Source organism: Gigantopelta aegis, chromosome 6 (genome assembly GCF_016097555.1).
Source record: "Gigantopelta aegis isolate Gae_Host chromosome 6, Gae_host_genome, whole genome shotgun sequence".
Lineage (NCBI taxonomy): Eukaryota > Metazoa > Mollusca > Gastropoda > Neomphalida > Peltospiridae > Gigantopelta > Gigantopelta aegis.
The window spans coordinates 30392020-30409228 of record NC_054704.1 but is presented as its reverse complement, the minus strand read 5'-3'; the positions used below and the strand labels follow the sequence as shown (position 1 = coordinate 30409228).

Genomic DNA, 17209 nt, shown 5'->3' with positions numbered 1-17209 from the left:
GCGCCGTTACACGCCGACTCTCGCCGGCGTGAAAGTATAAACCGATACGCTGGCTTTCGCCGGTAGTCGCCGTTTACTGGCGTGTGCTAGCGTTTAACGGCGTGTGACGGCGTAAAAAGTATAAACCCACCTTTAGACGTTATATTTTTATTCACCATCTTCAATCTGTAAGAACATTTTCCATGGTACATTTTATAATGCATCAACACAAAATAGTATTCACATCTCTATGCAACAGATATTACACACAATTTATTTATTTCTGGGCTGGGTCAGGTTGCAAGGTCAGATTACACCAGATTATGCCACAAAATAGTATTCACATCTCTATGCAACACATATTACACACAATTTATTTATTTCTGGGCTGGGTCAGGTTGCAAGGTCAGATTACACCAGATTATGCCTTTATATTCTACTTTATATACGAGCCATAAACCCGTCGGTGTTAACCGTTGCGACACCCTGTGTATTGCGCTCGCCCTATATTGTGTCGTCTAGTATACGGTCGTGTACTGAGAGCCTTCGACAGTGTGGCGTTTTCCCCAAGGTCAAGGCTACATTCTGTAGAAGGTTCACAGCCGTGACCTCTGCCAGCTGACGCAAGACAACGTGACATATCGTTAAGTGGCTGAAAGGGCGTAGTTAATATTTGCCGGCCGGTTTCATTGGTCTGGTGGTTAAGCCGTGGGTTTTACACTGGCGTAGGAAGCGGGGGGGGGGGGGGGGGGGGGGGGGGGGGGGGGGGGGGGGGTGTAATATATAATTACTGTCGTTAAAAAGTCTCTGTTGGTAAAGGAAATGGTTTATTTAACGACGCACTCAACACATTTTATTTACGGTTATTTGGGGTCGGACATATGGTTATGGACCACTCAGATATTGAGGGAGGAAACCCGCTGTCGCCATTTCATGGGTAACTCTTTTCGATTAGCAGCAAGGATCTTTTATATGCACTATCCCATAGACATACCACGGCCTTTGATGGACCAGTCGTCAAATTATGATACTGACGTAGGGGATCGTCCAACGAACAGGATGGGAGTGGGGTGCTGGGGCTTTGACAACTATGACGTCAACTGGTCAAGGGCGTAGGCTGGGGGTGGGTGGGACGAATTCACCCACTGAGGCTAACTGTTTTTACAGTGAAAAATTGGGCTATTCAAGGTGCCCACAGTCCATTGTCCGCTAGGTTCATATTCGACCCCTCCCCACATCCAGACCACGCTACGCCCATGCTGGTGAGCGTAACTGAGATTTTCTAATAAAATAGCAGGTGTTACGGCTCACTTTGCTTCGCACATTCACCACAGGTCCGGGTTTGACATAAACTAGACCCGGATAAAAACTATAAAGGGTGTATTTATACGTACTTTCCGGTACAAAGTACAAATCATTTGTCATGGATTTTTTTAAACTGTTTTTTTAATTGGTTTAATGCCCCCTCGACTTTCGTCGCGTTTATTTTTCTTTAGTCACTGTGGTGACTAATAGACTGAATAAAGTTTGTATACCACTAGACAACATTGATTTATTACTCATCAGCTATTGGATTTAAAATATTTAGTAATTTTTACATATAGTCTTAGAGAGGAAACCCGCTGCATTTTCTCATTAAAAGCAAAGCATTTTTATGTGCACCATCACACAGACTGGGTTACACATACCACGGCCTTTGATATACCAGTCGTGATGCACCGGCTGGAACGACAACTAGCCCAATTGGCCTACCGATGGGGATCGATCCCAGATCGACTGCGCATCAGGAGAGTACTTTACCACTGCGCTATGTCCCGCCCCAAAGAGAGAGAGAGAGAGAGAGAGAGAGAGAGAGAGAGAGAGAGAGAGAGAGAGAGAGAGAGAGAGAGAGAGAGAGAGAGAGAGAGAGAGAGAGAGAGAGAGAGAGAGAGAGGAATGCGGGAAGGAGGGGAGGGAGAGAGGGAGGGAAAGAGGGATGGAGGGAGGGGGAGAGAAAGAGGGGGGGGGGACATCTAACAGAGACAGACACTGATAGGCAGACGCAGATAGAGAGAAAAGACAACAGGCAGACAGGCACACAACTATAGTGACATAGTGATAGACATATAGGATCTCCACGAGTACTCGAGTACTCGGGCACGGGTCGAGTCTAGCAAGACTCGAGTCCGTTCACAGGACTCGAGTACCCGTATAAGGTGGAATCAACTATAATACACTGGACAATGTAGGACAATAATTTCAGGATTAGATAATCAACGATATAAGTGACACAATAATTATAAGATCATGCGCTAGTTTCTTTTTTTTAAACTGGCGGTCCATCCATCATAACACTAAATATATCAACCGGTTTCTAAATGCAATACAATGACATGATTTGGCATCCATGTTCAGCCCTGGAATTAAAATGCATAATTCTATTTAACTTTATTCTTTAATCTCATCATCATCTAGTGTAGGTGTCGGGTACTCGGGTCCGGGTCGAGTTTGACCCTTGAGTACTCGAGTCCCATATTTTGGACCCGTGGAGGCCCTATAGACATACAGACAATCGGACAAAGATACACACTCATAATTAGCCAGAGTACTCTGACTGTAAGACTACTGTAACGAGAGCGTGTTTATGTCCAAATGTCCGTCTAGCTCTCTTACAGTCCGAGTACTCGGGCTAACTCATAATTAACGTGTGCGCCGTTTGTCGAGTCGTAACGTGAAAGTACAACTGTTCTTTGTAAACAAGTCATTGAACTTTGACATGGTTTCTGATATCGACTAGATTTTGTACGTGACTCCGAGTCTAATGCCGGTTACACACCAAACGGCCAATGAATACGATTCCTTTCGACTCGATGCGCATTGAGTACGGTTACTTCCAGTTGTTGCTACCCCAACTTCGGTTACGACGCGATTGAATCCGCTTCGACGAGCTTCCAGCCCATTCCTCATCTGTATATCGGAGTTGAAATTCACTTACAGTTCTGTTCGGTTGTATTTTGTGGTGTGTCAACGGTGAATGACAGAATGCGGTTCGCTTCGCTTCCAGATATGACGTCACGTCGTACGAAAGTTGTGATACATAGACAGAACCATATACCAGTTGTTTTGCTATTTTATTTATTGCACGAGTTTATAGTGCATAAGAATATTATACCACGAGACGGCGTAGCGGTCGAGTGGTATAAATCGTGTGCACTATAAACGAGTGGAATATAGGCCTTTATTATATAAAATTTGATGAAATATCTTAAAATATCAGTGAAATAAAAGTTATCAGTCACTCAGTGACGATAACACATTTTAGAGTGAAAATTTCACTCTAAAAAGTGTTATCGTCACTGTAGAAAGTGTTATCTTCCCTGTAAGAAAACTGGAACTATTTTGCTGCTGGCATTTTAAAAATAAAGGTAAATTGCCAAAAGTTATATAATAAATAGAAAATTCCATGTGTTTTTGTCAAATATGATTTATATCTCATCTCGTGAAGTTTGCAATCATATCATACTCGTCTCGTAAGCGCGACTCGTGAGATATGATTGCAAACTTCACTCGATGAGATATAATTCATATTTGACAAAAAACATGAAATATCCTCTATATAACATGGCAAAACGTGTGTATATGGTTCTGTATTTATTACATACCACCTTTCTATATTATGATTAAGAAAATTTTAATTAAATAGCACACCTTACTTCGCCTGCAAAGTTGTTTGAAATGTATGAAATTGACGGAACGCTGGGCGTCCTAGCTAGGGACATTGCGTGATTCAGCAATCTAATTAAAATTAGCTCCACTATTACATGTGGATCTAACAGCAGCCAGTTGTAGCTCATGTCCACCAATCAAAACCTTACTTGCAGAATCATGCCAGTGATTTGAAAATAATTTGAAAATATTCCGAATTATCCTGAGGGTATACGATATGTTTCATGTGAATTACGAATGCCTTATTTAGACCAGTAGAACTAATTTTAATCAGATTGCTAACAACACTGCGTAGTCTCCAATGTCTAGGTAACATTTCGTCTGTAAATAATAATTTATGGGTATGGGTAACTATATTTACGTGCCCCTATCCACGAAGGTTCAGGCACGCCCACTGCGGAATTAGCCTCTGACTTCGCCAGTGACTGACTCCGGAGCAGGGGTATAATAATTTAAATATTGACCAATCACACTACGCCTTTTATAACGTTATTTGAGAGCATATAACTTCTAAAAATATCGGGCGAGTCTATTTTAGTGGCCGCAGTACAGCGAACCAAATCAATACGTACGGGATGGGTTATCAGTCTTCAATTTTACATTAAAAATTATTTATTTATTTATTTAAAAAACCCCAACTAAATCAGTCTTCAGTTTTACATTTTACAAATTATTTATTTTATAAAATAAAACATGTTTTAAAGGGACATTCCTGACTTTGTTGCAATGCTATAAAGTTTCCGACTAATAAAACCTTTTTTAATTGTTAGAATGACAATTTACTTACATTTCCTTGTCCAGAATATCTATATCTGTTTTTGGTTTTTGGTCCCCTAAATGTTCGTAGTAGCTCAATATGCATTTTTGCCAAATATTTTTTCGTACGTATCAATTTATTTTTCCCTTCAACCGTCAAATAAAGTCTATTTTTAGACGGCGGATTCCCTTGACTTGTCATGCATTTGAAGCGCATCACGTGACCTTTTTGTGACGTGGAGCACATGTAAATACCATGCTGCCTGGTCATTTCGTACCCTAGTCATTTCGTACCATTGCAAAAAATCATTTTACCTTAGTTATTTCGTACCATTGTGAGAAGTCTTTCCATACCATAGTCATTTCATACCAGTATATAAAAAACGAATCGATCATAGCATAAAAGCAGTGTTTTTTTGTTTTGTTTTTTAAATTTACTTTGACAGTTTAAAAATCAGAACACATTATTGTGCAGCATATCGTTATTGATTTACCATAACACCTGTCAACTGTTATTTCCATTTTACCTGACAAGAGCCGTATTTGGTATGTACTACTAACGGCCAACTTCGATGTTTTCTGAAATTAGCTCCAACTGACCAAAGTGGGGTTTTTTTCACATTCATAATTAATAAATATGCTAATAATAATAAATAAATAAATAAATAAATATGAACAATTTTTTTCAGTTACCAGCTGAAATGGTCGAATATTACTTATTATTACTTATTATCTTATTTGTTTAAGAAATAAACAATAACAACCACTGAAAACATTGACTACCCAATCGATTACCAAATCAGCCAATTGCTTATGTTTATTACTTATACACAATGACAATATGTTTTTTGTTTTTGCTGATCAGAAACGTCCTTAAATTAACAACAAATTTGTTTCAGTGTATGGTACGAAATGACTTGATCTTTTTTTAGGGACAAAATTAAATATTTAATGATTTATAAAGTCAGTTGCAGGTGGTGTTTAATTAGATTGGGTACGATATGACTTTCAATTTTGCAATGGTACGAAAGGACCAAATTAGGTACGAAATAACTATGGTACAAAAGAACCAAGCTACGAAATGACTATGGTACGAAAGGACCAAGGTACGAAGTGACAAGCAACCGGCCGAAACGACCAGATACCCATAAAATTGCACCATCACAGTATTATGAGTATAATGCTTGGGTTGGGGCGAGTTGACTAATGGACAAAGTTCCGATCTTTCCAACATCTATAAATCTATATAGCTATAAGTACAAGTGACCCTAACCCTAAATGCTAGAACGATCAGAAGGCTTGCCAAGCCGAAGGCAATAGAAAAGAGACAAGATAAAAAAAAGTTGTTGAAGTTGAAAAAAAAAAGAAGAAAAAAAAGAACTTTATTATGAAATCTTGGAATTGTTATCGGCATCATTTCTACTTGTTTCTTTTAAAATGCGTCCATTCGTATCGCTTAGTTTAACGAAAAAAAAAATTGTAATACTACTGACTTGTAGGAAACAAATGGAAAGTCGTTGGTAATCAATGCAAAACGTCAATATTAAAAAATAAATAACATTAAAAACGTGCTTTCCATATGGTTCGTCCACTGGACAATTCGTCCACGGACGATTGGTCCACTCGATGACTGCATTTTTTTCATACATATTAATAGTTATTTCTTTGACATTGTAATCGTTTCTTAACATTATTTTGTGGTGTACTATAACCAAAAAAGTAAAATAGAGTTAGAATTCAACATTAATATCCATTTTTTATTAACGGTTTGTATTCATTATCATGCCCCGGACGATTCGTCCACTGACGATTCGTCCACTCGCTCGTACATTATCTCGCATGTCACGATGTGGTAAATAGGTAATGCAAGCCTCCGCATCGGAAGACTTTATTACCCCCCCCCCCCCCCCCATGTCATGTTCTCCTTCAATGGCGTACATTATATCCACTGAACCATCCCTCGTCACGTTATCCCCATATGCCTAATAACCTCGAAATAAAATAAAAACTCGTTCTCTTCAATTCCAATATAATTAAATGTACATTAAAAAACAATTCAACAAAACAACAAATGTCATTCAAACAAAGCGTGTTGTTTTAGACGCGACTTGATTCAACTTTCCGGATCTCGTTTCACGGACTGCGATTTTGGGTTTCCGTTGACTGGTGATCGCATTGAGTCAGTTTTGTCGGAATCGAACGAAAGGATCGGCGATCTCCGTATCCCCCCCCCCCCCCCCCCCCCAAAAAAAAAAAAAACAAAAAAAAAACGCGCACTTACTGAAATGTGCATCTGCTAGATCGGGGAACTTTCTCGGATTGAATCATTGCTAAAACTAGGTTGTAGAATCGAACTTTTTGTTGAACTTTGGAGTAATCATCTATCAACAATCGGAGAAGTTGGGTCATAACCCCTACCCACCCCCCTATGAAAATCTCAACGGATTTACACGATTTGGAAAAACGACCCTTAGAGACCCAGAAATATCGGAAAATCCGGCATATGCCGGAAAACATTCACCCATGGAAATGTACTGGGGAAATAAAAACCCAATGGACGAATCGTCCGGAACTGATTTTTTGTAGTGGACGAATCGTCTCGAGTTCCTCAGTGGACGAATTTTAAGTGGACGAATCGTCCGTCGACAAATTGTCCAGTGGACGAATCGACTGCATCCCAAAAACGTGTACTCACCAAAGCCATGTTGAATATTGCATTGTGGGAAATTTGTGTTCTCGTCATCACTGCGACCTCTGACCTTCACCTTTCCGCGAGGATTTCAAATAATCGTGTCATGGGGAATCCCGAAAGTATTGTTCTATGTAAGTATTTCAATTTCGCACTTTTCATTGATTTTTTTACACAAATGTATTACAGGTGAGTTTACTAATCCATATTACTGTCTATTTTATTAGCTTTAAAGTCAGGAATGTCCCTTTAAGGTATTGGTAATTTACACGAAACATGTCGTATACCCTCAGGATAATTCGGAATATTTTCATATTATTTTCAAATCATTGGCATGATTCTGCAAGTAAGGTTTTGATTGGTGGACATGAGCTACAACTGGCTGCTGTTAGATCCACATGTAATAGTGGAGCTAATTTTAATTAGATTGGTGATTCAGTTCAACGCGTACTACTTATGCGATAATTTATATCACACATATGTTCAATAAAATTTTATTTTTTTATTTCACGATGAGAGATTATTATACGAAACGAGTGTCAGAATTTTTGTATTGCCCGTACGAAACTCGTATCGAGTTTCGTAAAATCAATATGATTTACACGCGAGTGTAATAAATCTTAAATAGCCATATTATTATTGTTACTTTTTTTTTATTATTAATAACCAGGACTCATATTCACGAAAAGGTGTAGTTACGTCTACGACTAGCACTTACGTCTGCCGTAGATTTACATTTACGTGCAAGAAGCACCTTATTCTCAAAGACGGTCGTAAACGTAAACGTAACATAGTTGGACGTAAATCTACGATTGTAACTCTCTCGCCGGAGAAATGAAAAACACAACAACCCCAAAAACCCCCAAAAATCCCACACAACAACATTAGAAACGATGGCTACCGGGTAAATAACAAATGCGTAAAACGCAATTCCGTGTGTCGTCTGCTAACAATAACATCGCGAACGGCGAAGCATGGCATTTTGCTATTGGTGAGGATCCGCGTTTTGGTACGAACTTTAGGACATTCTTAAAAATGAAAAGATAACTCAGGAGAAATGTGGCCCAGTCGAAAACATCCGTTCGATCACACACAAAAAAAATATGTTCTATCCGTGGGCGTTCGCCATCCCGAACTGCTTCAGTTATTGGAAATGCTGATATTTTTCGCAAATAATAGTAAATAACGGCGATCGTACTTGATTTAATATTATATGTACAAGACTTACGTGCAGCGTTAGTTGTAACCGGAGGCACTCTTATATTTACGTCCAAATTTAAACGTAACTTACGTTTACGTTGTTTCGTGAATAGCTCTTCAGTCGTAGATTTACGTTTACGTGTAAAACTAGACTTACGATGTTTTGTGAGTATGGGTTAAGGACTGTCTCAAAATGTTTCAACCACAACTAGAAGCAGACGATGAAATGACGTCATATTGCTCGTGCACAGTCCGAATTAGGACTGGGTAAGCGACGTCATGTTACGGCGTCGCTTCCTAAAAAACGCCATTACACTTTATTGCTATTAACACGTGTGCTTCATAAGTTGGACTATATTTTCAGCGTATGATTAAATGAGTCTTTGAGAATAAGGTGCTTCTTGCATGTAAACGTAAAGAGGGCGACCAACCTAATGGAAATATTTTCCCGGAATTTTCTGGTATTTTCATTTTTAAGCGCGCGAACGCCTGTTTCAAAACAATAGTTTAAAGCACGCGTAAACACCATTTTTAAAAATATAAAAAATAATTTAAACAGCGCCATATTTCACATATTTAAAAAATAACAACACCCAAAGAGATACATAACAACAACAAAATTGTATTATTTATTGGGATATAATAAAAGTATAAATCAATCCACACAAGTGACAGAATTTTTCTACTTTTTTAAGCATATGGTTTATGGCTTGTCTAGTTTACAAAACATGATAAATATATTCATCAGTGTATATAAATTTACGATACCCAGTACAGCAATTAACATCATTATCACACACACACACACACACACACACACACACACACACACACACACACACACACACACACACACACACACACAGACAAAAACATCAAACATCATCACCCAAAAAAAACACTTAAAAAAGCCCCACTTTATTAGTAAATATAGTGTAGTACAATTTCACTCCCACCTACAGATTAGTAATAAAGTGACAAACTTGGGACCAATGTTATTTTTAAGGAGGTACATTGCCACATTTGCACTATTTCATCAGTGGGGTCGAACTAATTTGTGGTTAACTGAATCGGGAACGAAACGTCTGGTACCCACATTAAGACTGGCTATCGTTCTACATTACGCTTACTTTACTATTAGAGTACCACTTTTCGCGGCAAAATCTAGCAATGGTGTGTAAAAGTTAGCATTTTTTATAGATTAACTTACTTGAATAAAACAAGATCGATAGGTATATCAATTAATTAATATTAATGTCATGAATGTGTCACAGATTACTGGTAGCCAAATAGTATTTAGTGAAATGTTGCACGTGAAAGCATACGAAAAGAACTTAAGAAGAGAATTGTGGATCCGTTTCTTTTGTTTTCGTACGATCGCAAGTGTTCTGTTATATGTTAACTTCAGGTTTTTACACACTGTGGCGAAGTTGCATGCATCGCCATAGAACTGATGTTTGTCCCGTAGTAATTACTGTATGATGTTTGAAATATCTTTAAAATGAATACAAAAACTACATAAGAAGTAAGACAAATTTCATACATGGCTTCAGTTTTTCGATTGTCAAAAACATTTTCATTGGTCGGCTATTGACAAATACAGCCAATAGACAAATGTCTTAGTAATAGCACGAAACAGTCGATAATACCAAGTTCAGGTTGCAATGGAATGATTGAATGAATGAATGTTTAACGACATCCAAGCACAAAAAATACATCGGCTATTGGGTGTCAAACTATGGTAAATGCAAAAACAATGTGATGATCAACATCAATATAAAAATTCAACAGTTAAAGGTTACAATGGAGAATGCAGAATGATAAACTCTTTCATAAACTCGGGATTTCAAAATATAGAAAATTTAAAATATATTCAGAAATGGTCGCTTCCCAAAAAAATAATGATAGCGATTTTGGAAAAAATTCCGGATATTTGGCATTAATTCTGGAATTCCGGATATGGGTTGAAAATTCCGGATTTTTCGAAAAAATTCCGGAAAGTTGGTCGCCCTGCGTAAATCTAACTCCAGCTTAAAATGCATCGGAAAATTGAATTTGATTTTGTCACTAGATACAAATTTTATGAAACTCGTGAACTTACCAAGGAATCTGACAAAACTTTTGTTCGGTGAGATATTAACATCGCTTGTTTTGTAAAACTATTATAATCTAGAGAAAACTAGTGTAGTACTAGATATACCGTATATACAACGTAATGTCATAACTGGAAGCGATTAGAACCGCATTCTGTCATTCACCGTTGACACACCAAAACATGTAACCGAACAGAATTGGCAGTTAATTCCAACTTCCAAATATGGATGCGGAATGGGAAGGAACAGCATCGAAACGTTTTGGATGTTCGTCAGCGGTGTCATTGACGTCAACAGCGACTCAGCCTTTTAATGTCATTTGTACTACCAACTCTATAATATTTGCATTACTTCTACAAAGTGTAAAATTTTACACTGATCGACTCATCTTTTGCCCTGTATTCTCTGGCTTTTATAGGAGATATCGCTGGCACTATAATCTTGATTGGTCAAATTTTTATCACAAGACAATGTTTTGTTACGTCAATGTGTTGTTTCAACGCTAAACCTACCATTAGTCACATGGGATAACCGCATGCGGGTAACTGTAGTTACTCGCATCCAATATGGCGGAGAACGCACATGGTGAGTATTAATCAATGTAAATTTCTATTCTTAATGGGCATTTTTGAGATGTCCATATACAGAAACGTCATGAAATATATAAAATATGCACTCTAGTTTTTGAAAAATAGTATTTGGGAATTAGATAACGGGCATCAAAAATTGAGTGTGATGTTGGTAACTGAAAGTGTCAACATCATGAGGATGTCGGTATCTGTTGCGGCTGGATGAGGGTAACTGTTCGATGCAGAATGCCGTTGAAGTCACAAATAATTAAAAAATTGGATTATTGATTACTTTAATTTGAATATAAGACGAAATGACTCGACGGTAATGTCATAGTCTATTCTGTAATAATATAATGTAGATTTATGTCTTTATGGTATTCTTGCATTAACTTTCAAGATTGAAATAGTCCGACATATTACCCAAACTGAAAGATGAAAGGACAATTACCCCAAATGGAAATTTAATGTCAGATTATACCAAAATTAAAATTAAAATATACTCCTAATAGATATGTATTTTGTTATTGAACATCGAAATGCCCCGGCAAGGAAGAATTTAAAAAAAAAAAAGAGCTTAGCTCGGCAGCAGCCAAATGTGCAATGCTGTTCAATGTCTTTGGGTATGAGTGCTTCACCAAACTTAGTTTTGCTATTTGATATAGTTATTAGCTGTTGAAATGCAGAGCGTGAGTTTGGCCGTGACCGTGGACTAGGACCAGAAGATATTCGAGCTACTGTTCAGTCAGTACAAATGCATGACAACCACACACGTATCAAGGCATCCGTAACCAACAAATTGCATAGGCTAGAGTCCAAGATCATAAGGTGAAATCATTTTTGTCTGAGAAACTTGATAGAAAGTAAGTTGCCTTCTTGCCTCTCTTTTGAAGGAAATGTTTGCCTTTGTGCCCCTCCAACTTACCTTAGTGCCCCAATGTTTGTTATTAAACCGAAAGCAACACTTTCTGCTGCACCCCCCCCCCCCCGTTATTCACAATGTGGCCGTTCAAATATTACGTAACGCTATTATGTAACAATTAGGCACCCTCCACCACCCCTCTTTAGTACATCACGATGGAAGAGATACCCACGTGATATTTATCGTCTCTTCACATGTGAAAATACATCTTTTGAGAGGTCATGACACCCGATCACGTCAGCAGAGGTGTTACACAGTACAACTCCGCATAGATGTTATGCAAAAAGTGTGCACATGGTTCTTTCGATTCATATTTTTAAATCGGAAAAATACTTGCTGTATATAATTAATGTTAGCAGAATAATTTAACAAAATATATATTTTAATAATTTAGTTTAGCCTTGAACATGTTTATAATATTGTTTGTGCAAACTTCATTGATAGATGTGTGGCGTAGGAATGCAAAGTTTCGTTGATAGGCTAAATAGCTAAGTGAAGTAGCCACATGACGTCATTTTTGTTCATTGATGTGCGGTGTAATAAATAAAATACTACACTTGTTCCCGTGTGAGACCGTTTATATTACAACTCGTAATGTATGATTAAAAATAAACTCGTAATATAAACGGTCTCACACGGGAACTCGTTTAGTTTTCTCTATGTAACGCTCCGTAATGTTTGACCATACGCCCCAAAAATATTACATAACGTTTGGACCCCCCCCCCCCCCCCCCCCTTCCATTCACAAACAAGTCAGCGATGGATGTAATATAATTTTAACGTACTGTTTTGCAATTTGGGAAAGCGCAGATACCCATTTCAACTCGATTAATAATCCTTATTGAGTATATACGTCTGGCTATAACTAAGCCTACGTTAAACACTGTCGCTATGACAGACGTTTATGAAAAAAAAGTAATAATAATAACAGTGCGTTATATAACGCTGTTAAATACACCCACCCCCTCTAACGCCACATAACATTTAGACCTCCACCCACCCAACCACCCCCTTGAGCGTTATATAATATCTGAATGGACGCAGTGTGCATTTTGATGGTGTGTGTTAAAATAGTACTGGCTCGGGCGGATGACGTATCGCGCAAATAGCGCATGTAATAATCTGAAAAAGAAAATGAATAATGTGTTTTACTAATTGTTTCTAGACGCACATGGCGATCATTAGTTATGAGGAGACAACTACAGCAGTTACTCTTATCCTACAGTTACGCTCATAATTTTTTTTCTTTTTTCTTTATGGTCATAGTTTCATTAAATATGTTGCTCTTATATAAAAAAAAACATCACTATATTATCCAAATGAAGCAAAATAAAGTCGTAGTAGCCTTGTACTTCTGTGACCAAACATGGCCGACATGACGATTTTAATTGTCATTTACGTCCACTTTTGTAAACCAAAAAATAACAGAGAAATTTCTGTTGTAAGCTTATAGATGTTACAAGCAGTTATCAATGTTGCATCTCTGAAAATTTCAAGTACAAATATAAAGGGTTACTATTATTTCTGATAACATATGTATTCTTGGGGTAGGTTCGAAACCGCTCCAAAATGACAAAAACACACGAAATCTTGGAATACGTAATTTAATGACGTAATAATTGATGCATTAATGTTACATCAGAATAACATTTTGAGTTCACATTTATTTACGCTTATACAATAATGTACATCTAGACCAATAATAAAAAGGAAAACATAAAGGTTTAGATCGCAGATGGAAAGTGGATACACGTTACATAAAAAATAAGCTTCTTGTTTCAAAATATTTAATATATATATATATATTTACCTAGACTCATAATAATATTGAATACTTGAAGATTTCAATAAAAGATGCAATAAAACTTATCATATGTACCAGTCTTTTAACTCAAACCAGTAAAAACTTATCACACGACGAATGCCAATGATTGGCCAATATGTTTAATCAATTTCTTACATAAATATTTACATACTTTACACCTTCAATATCATTATTAGAAACAAAGCAATGTAAGTAGCCATATTTCACCTTTGAAAGGAATGTCCAAACACTCGTACAATATCAGAAAGGTAAATTTCTATCCAGAAAAAATATCCCCAAAACATATTTTAGCAGCTGAAACACTTAAGGCATGAGACAGCAGTCACACATGTGTGCTAAATAATTTACTAAATGCAGCTATGATTATTTTGGTTCAATAAAGTGCTTTATAAAAACAAATTCAAACAATGAATTATTATAAATATAACTATATACCACTTTGAATTATAATAAAAAATGTATGGCTAGATCTACCAAATTTAGCATCCATGAAAGAGTATTAGTCTAAATTTGTTGATGAATTATTGTCACACACTTCATTTCTGTTCCAGGTTCTGTCACAGTTGGAAACAGAAAACATAACAGCATCAAGCTTGAAGTATAATTGAATCTACTGAAAGTTGTCTCATAACCACGTGTACTCTCCCACTCCGTTTCCATTTCAGGTTTCTCCATAGACACACAGAGACTACAAATTTCCTGGAATAAAGAAAAATACCCATTATGACCATGGCTATTTATCTTTTTGTTTCAAATATTGTAATTAGTTTGACATAATATTTGTAAATAGAAATATTCATTACATCAGATGAAACACACCTTCAAATGTTTTTTCTGTATGTAGTTATTTTCACCTGTACAAATGGTTACCAATAGTGCCACCTCACATATGCCAATTTTAAGCAGAAACTTAATGTTCAGCAGAGTTCTTCATTAAAAACAAATATGATTACCAGCATTAATAGAATTAAATCGTGAGACGTTATCTCTTTTCTTATTTATAAATAGACTGAGACTTCAGTTGAGGAGGTGCCTATCTTAGATACGGTAACTGTGAGAGTAACATACACTGTCATAATCTAATATTAAGTGTACTTCTTAGATCAGAACATGTCATTGTGGGATCATCTGTTAGTCCTTAGCTGATGTGGAAGTATTCTCAACTGTAATATTGATTAGAAAAAAAAACATTTATTACAGAGAACATTTTGTTTTTAAAATGTTTATTAGTGACAGTGCTATCAATTTAAGAATTGATTAGCAACTACTATTTAATGTTTTAGCATTGTATAGCTATATATCTGAAACTTGCAGAGTCGATCGTGATGCTATACAAATGTTCCCTGTATTAAATATGCTAATCTCATCTACGTTACACTTTAGTATATTTTACAAATAATTAATTCTTTACCATTTTTAACAGTACTTAATATTCATTGATGAAGTGATGAAAAAGTATAATTATACTTAGAATTTAATGTTACTTGGTTACCAAAAAATTGAAGTTTGTGTCACAATGTGAGAAGTTATGGTACCTGAAACATTTTCTTTAAAAAATTTATTTACAAATATAACAGACTTAAAAAGTACACATTCTCTGTATTATACTTAATAATTTATTTCCATTGCATTAATACTATTCTTTTGTATAAAACTGATCCAGTCATATGCTAAACTCATTCAAATTATTTACATGAAAATAGATTTACATGTCTATATTTGAATAGTTATGCATTATCAAAATGTTTTTTAAAATCAACTTCAGCTATAAGAAACTGCTGAGTCATCATGATAAGCAAAACATTATTTTAAGTTATTTTGAATTCAATATGCATTGTCTTCTAAAAATAACGCTTCAGTATGATATATATTCTACCCAAAAAGTTAAATGGGTGGATAAATAATGACAAAGCATCAAATACGTATAATTTTATCAAAATGTGTCCCTGCTGTGAAGTTCTGTATTTTCGCTTTTGCGGGTCAGCGGTTCAGAGTTACCTCCCTTGAAATATTTTCGATGTCGAATTAAACTAAATTGCTTTTTTTTTTTAATTACCAAAAAAATATTTTTATGCTGTTTTATTATATTACTATATATATCTATCAATATCTCAGTGAAATCGCCCTTTTTGGGGAAAAATAAGACGTATTCAAAGTTTCACTTGCCTCAAAAAAGGTCTTTTTGTAGTCGTTCAACTCCGGAAACAGGATATACATCAATCGGAAGGTGTGTACTGGTCATAACAACAAAAAAAACGTGCAAAATCGTCATCAAAATAAGCGTATTCTGGCCTTGAACAACACTACCAATTGTGAACCAAACTCGTGACATTTCGGAATATGGGCGCAGCTGCGCCCCTAGCGGCGGCTGCGGTCGCTATTCGTAGTTACCTTCATCATGCCTAACTTTATGATTTCATTATCAGCCGAATTACACAAATTATCCTTAGTGCATCGATTCAAAATATATTTAAACTAAACTAACTGCCGATACGCTCTATTAAAATGTGAATGTAATGCTTAGAAAATACGGACATTCACATTGATTAATACTCATCATGTGCGTCTTCCGCTATATTGGATGCGAGTAACTACAGTTACCCGCATGCGGTTATCCCCTGTGCTTAGTGAAGTCACGCCACTGCCGTTCTGCTAGTTAACGAGTCTACCGCTGACATTCAACCCACATTACTGACATTGTTTACAACTGTCGCAAATGAAAAGAATGATAATGGATGATAAAAAGAATACCACCCTTTGTGTCTTGTGATATCATAATTTATGAGCACTCGTTTGATAAAAGTATAAAATCCTCGGCAAGCCTCGGATTTCATAGTTTTATCAACTCGTGCTGATAAATTATGATATCACAAGACACGAGGGGAGTATCCTCTATATATGCACCATCTCACAGACAGGATAGCACATACCACGGTATTTGGTATACCAATCGTGGTGCACTGGCTGGAACGAGAAATAGCCCAATGGGCCCATACCATCGACCATCGACGGGGATCGATATTTGGAATGTTCACTAAATAGACTAGGACTTTTAATCTCTAAAAATCACATCAAAGATACTGGAATCTTATAAGCTATCGCCTATGCTAAAAAAAACAAAAACAATTATGACCCTGAATAAACCTGATGTAGGGAGTTATTTTATGAAAAGTGTCATTCGCAACTCTTGTTGGTACCACAGAGCTAAATTTGGTGTCAAAACAATTAAAATAATGAATCTTGTGTTAATAATCATGAAATGCATGTATTTCAATAATGTGTAGCCAATGCTGACCAAAATTATTAAGCGTCCGCTAAAATCATCAAAATTTCTGTTTCTCTTTATATTTCGACGATGTATAAAAATGTCCAATATTGTTTGTTATATCTCAAAATAACCCTTTAAACAACTATACATTGAGAAAACAAAACCACAAAATAAAAAAAATAATAATAAAAAAATCCCCCAAA

General features: G+C 36.4%; 1 protein-coding gene and 1 long non-coding RNA gene across 3 annotated transcripts in view; one reads left to right on the top strand and one right to left on the bottom strand.

The window, feature by feature from the left end:
• The window catches only part of LOC121375833 (probable thiopurine S-methyltransferase), a 35534-nt gene extending 26923 nt beyond the window's left edge, over positions 1-8611 (bottom strand). The window contains exon 1 of one of the 2 annotated variants that reach the window (XM_041503498.1): positions 8487-8611. The gene's annotated coding sequence lies outside the window, so the exon portion shown is untranslated. Of the gene's footprint in view, positions 1-8420; positions 8466-8486 lie in introns of those variants that run through there. The other variant, XM_041503499.1, reaches the window with a different exon arrangement.
• On the top strand, positions 6711-14439 carry LOC121375834. Its single transcript, XR_005958359.1, has 2 exons — positions 6711-7263; positions 14290-14439. It is a non-coding gene; the product is annotated as an uncharacterized LOC121375834 (long non-coding RNA).
• The last annotated feature ends 2770 nt before the right edge of the window (positions 14440-17209 follow it).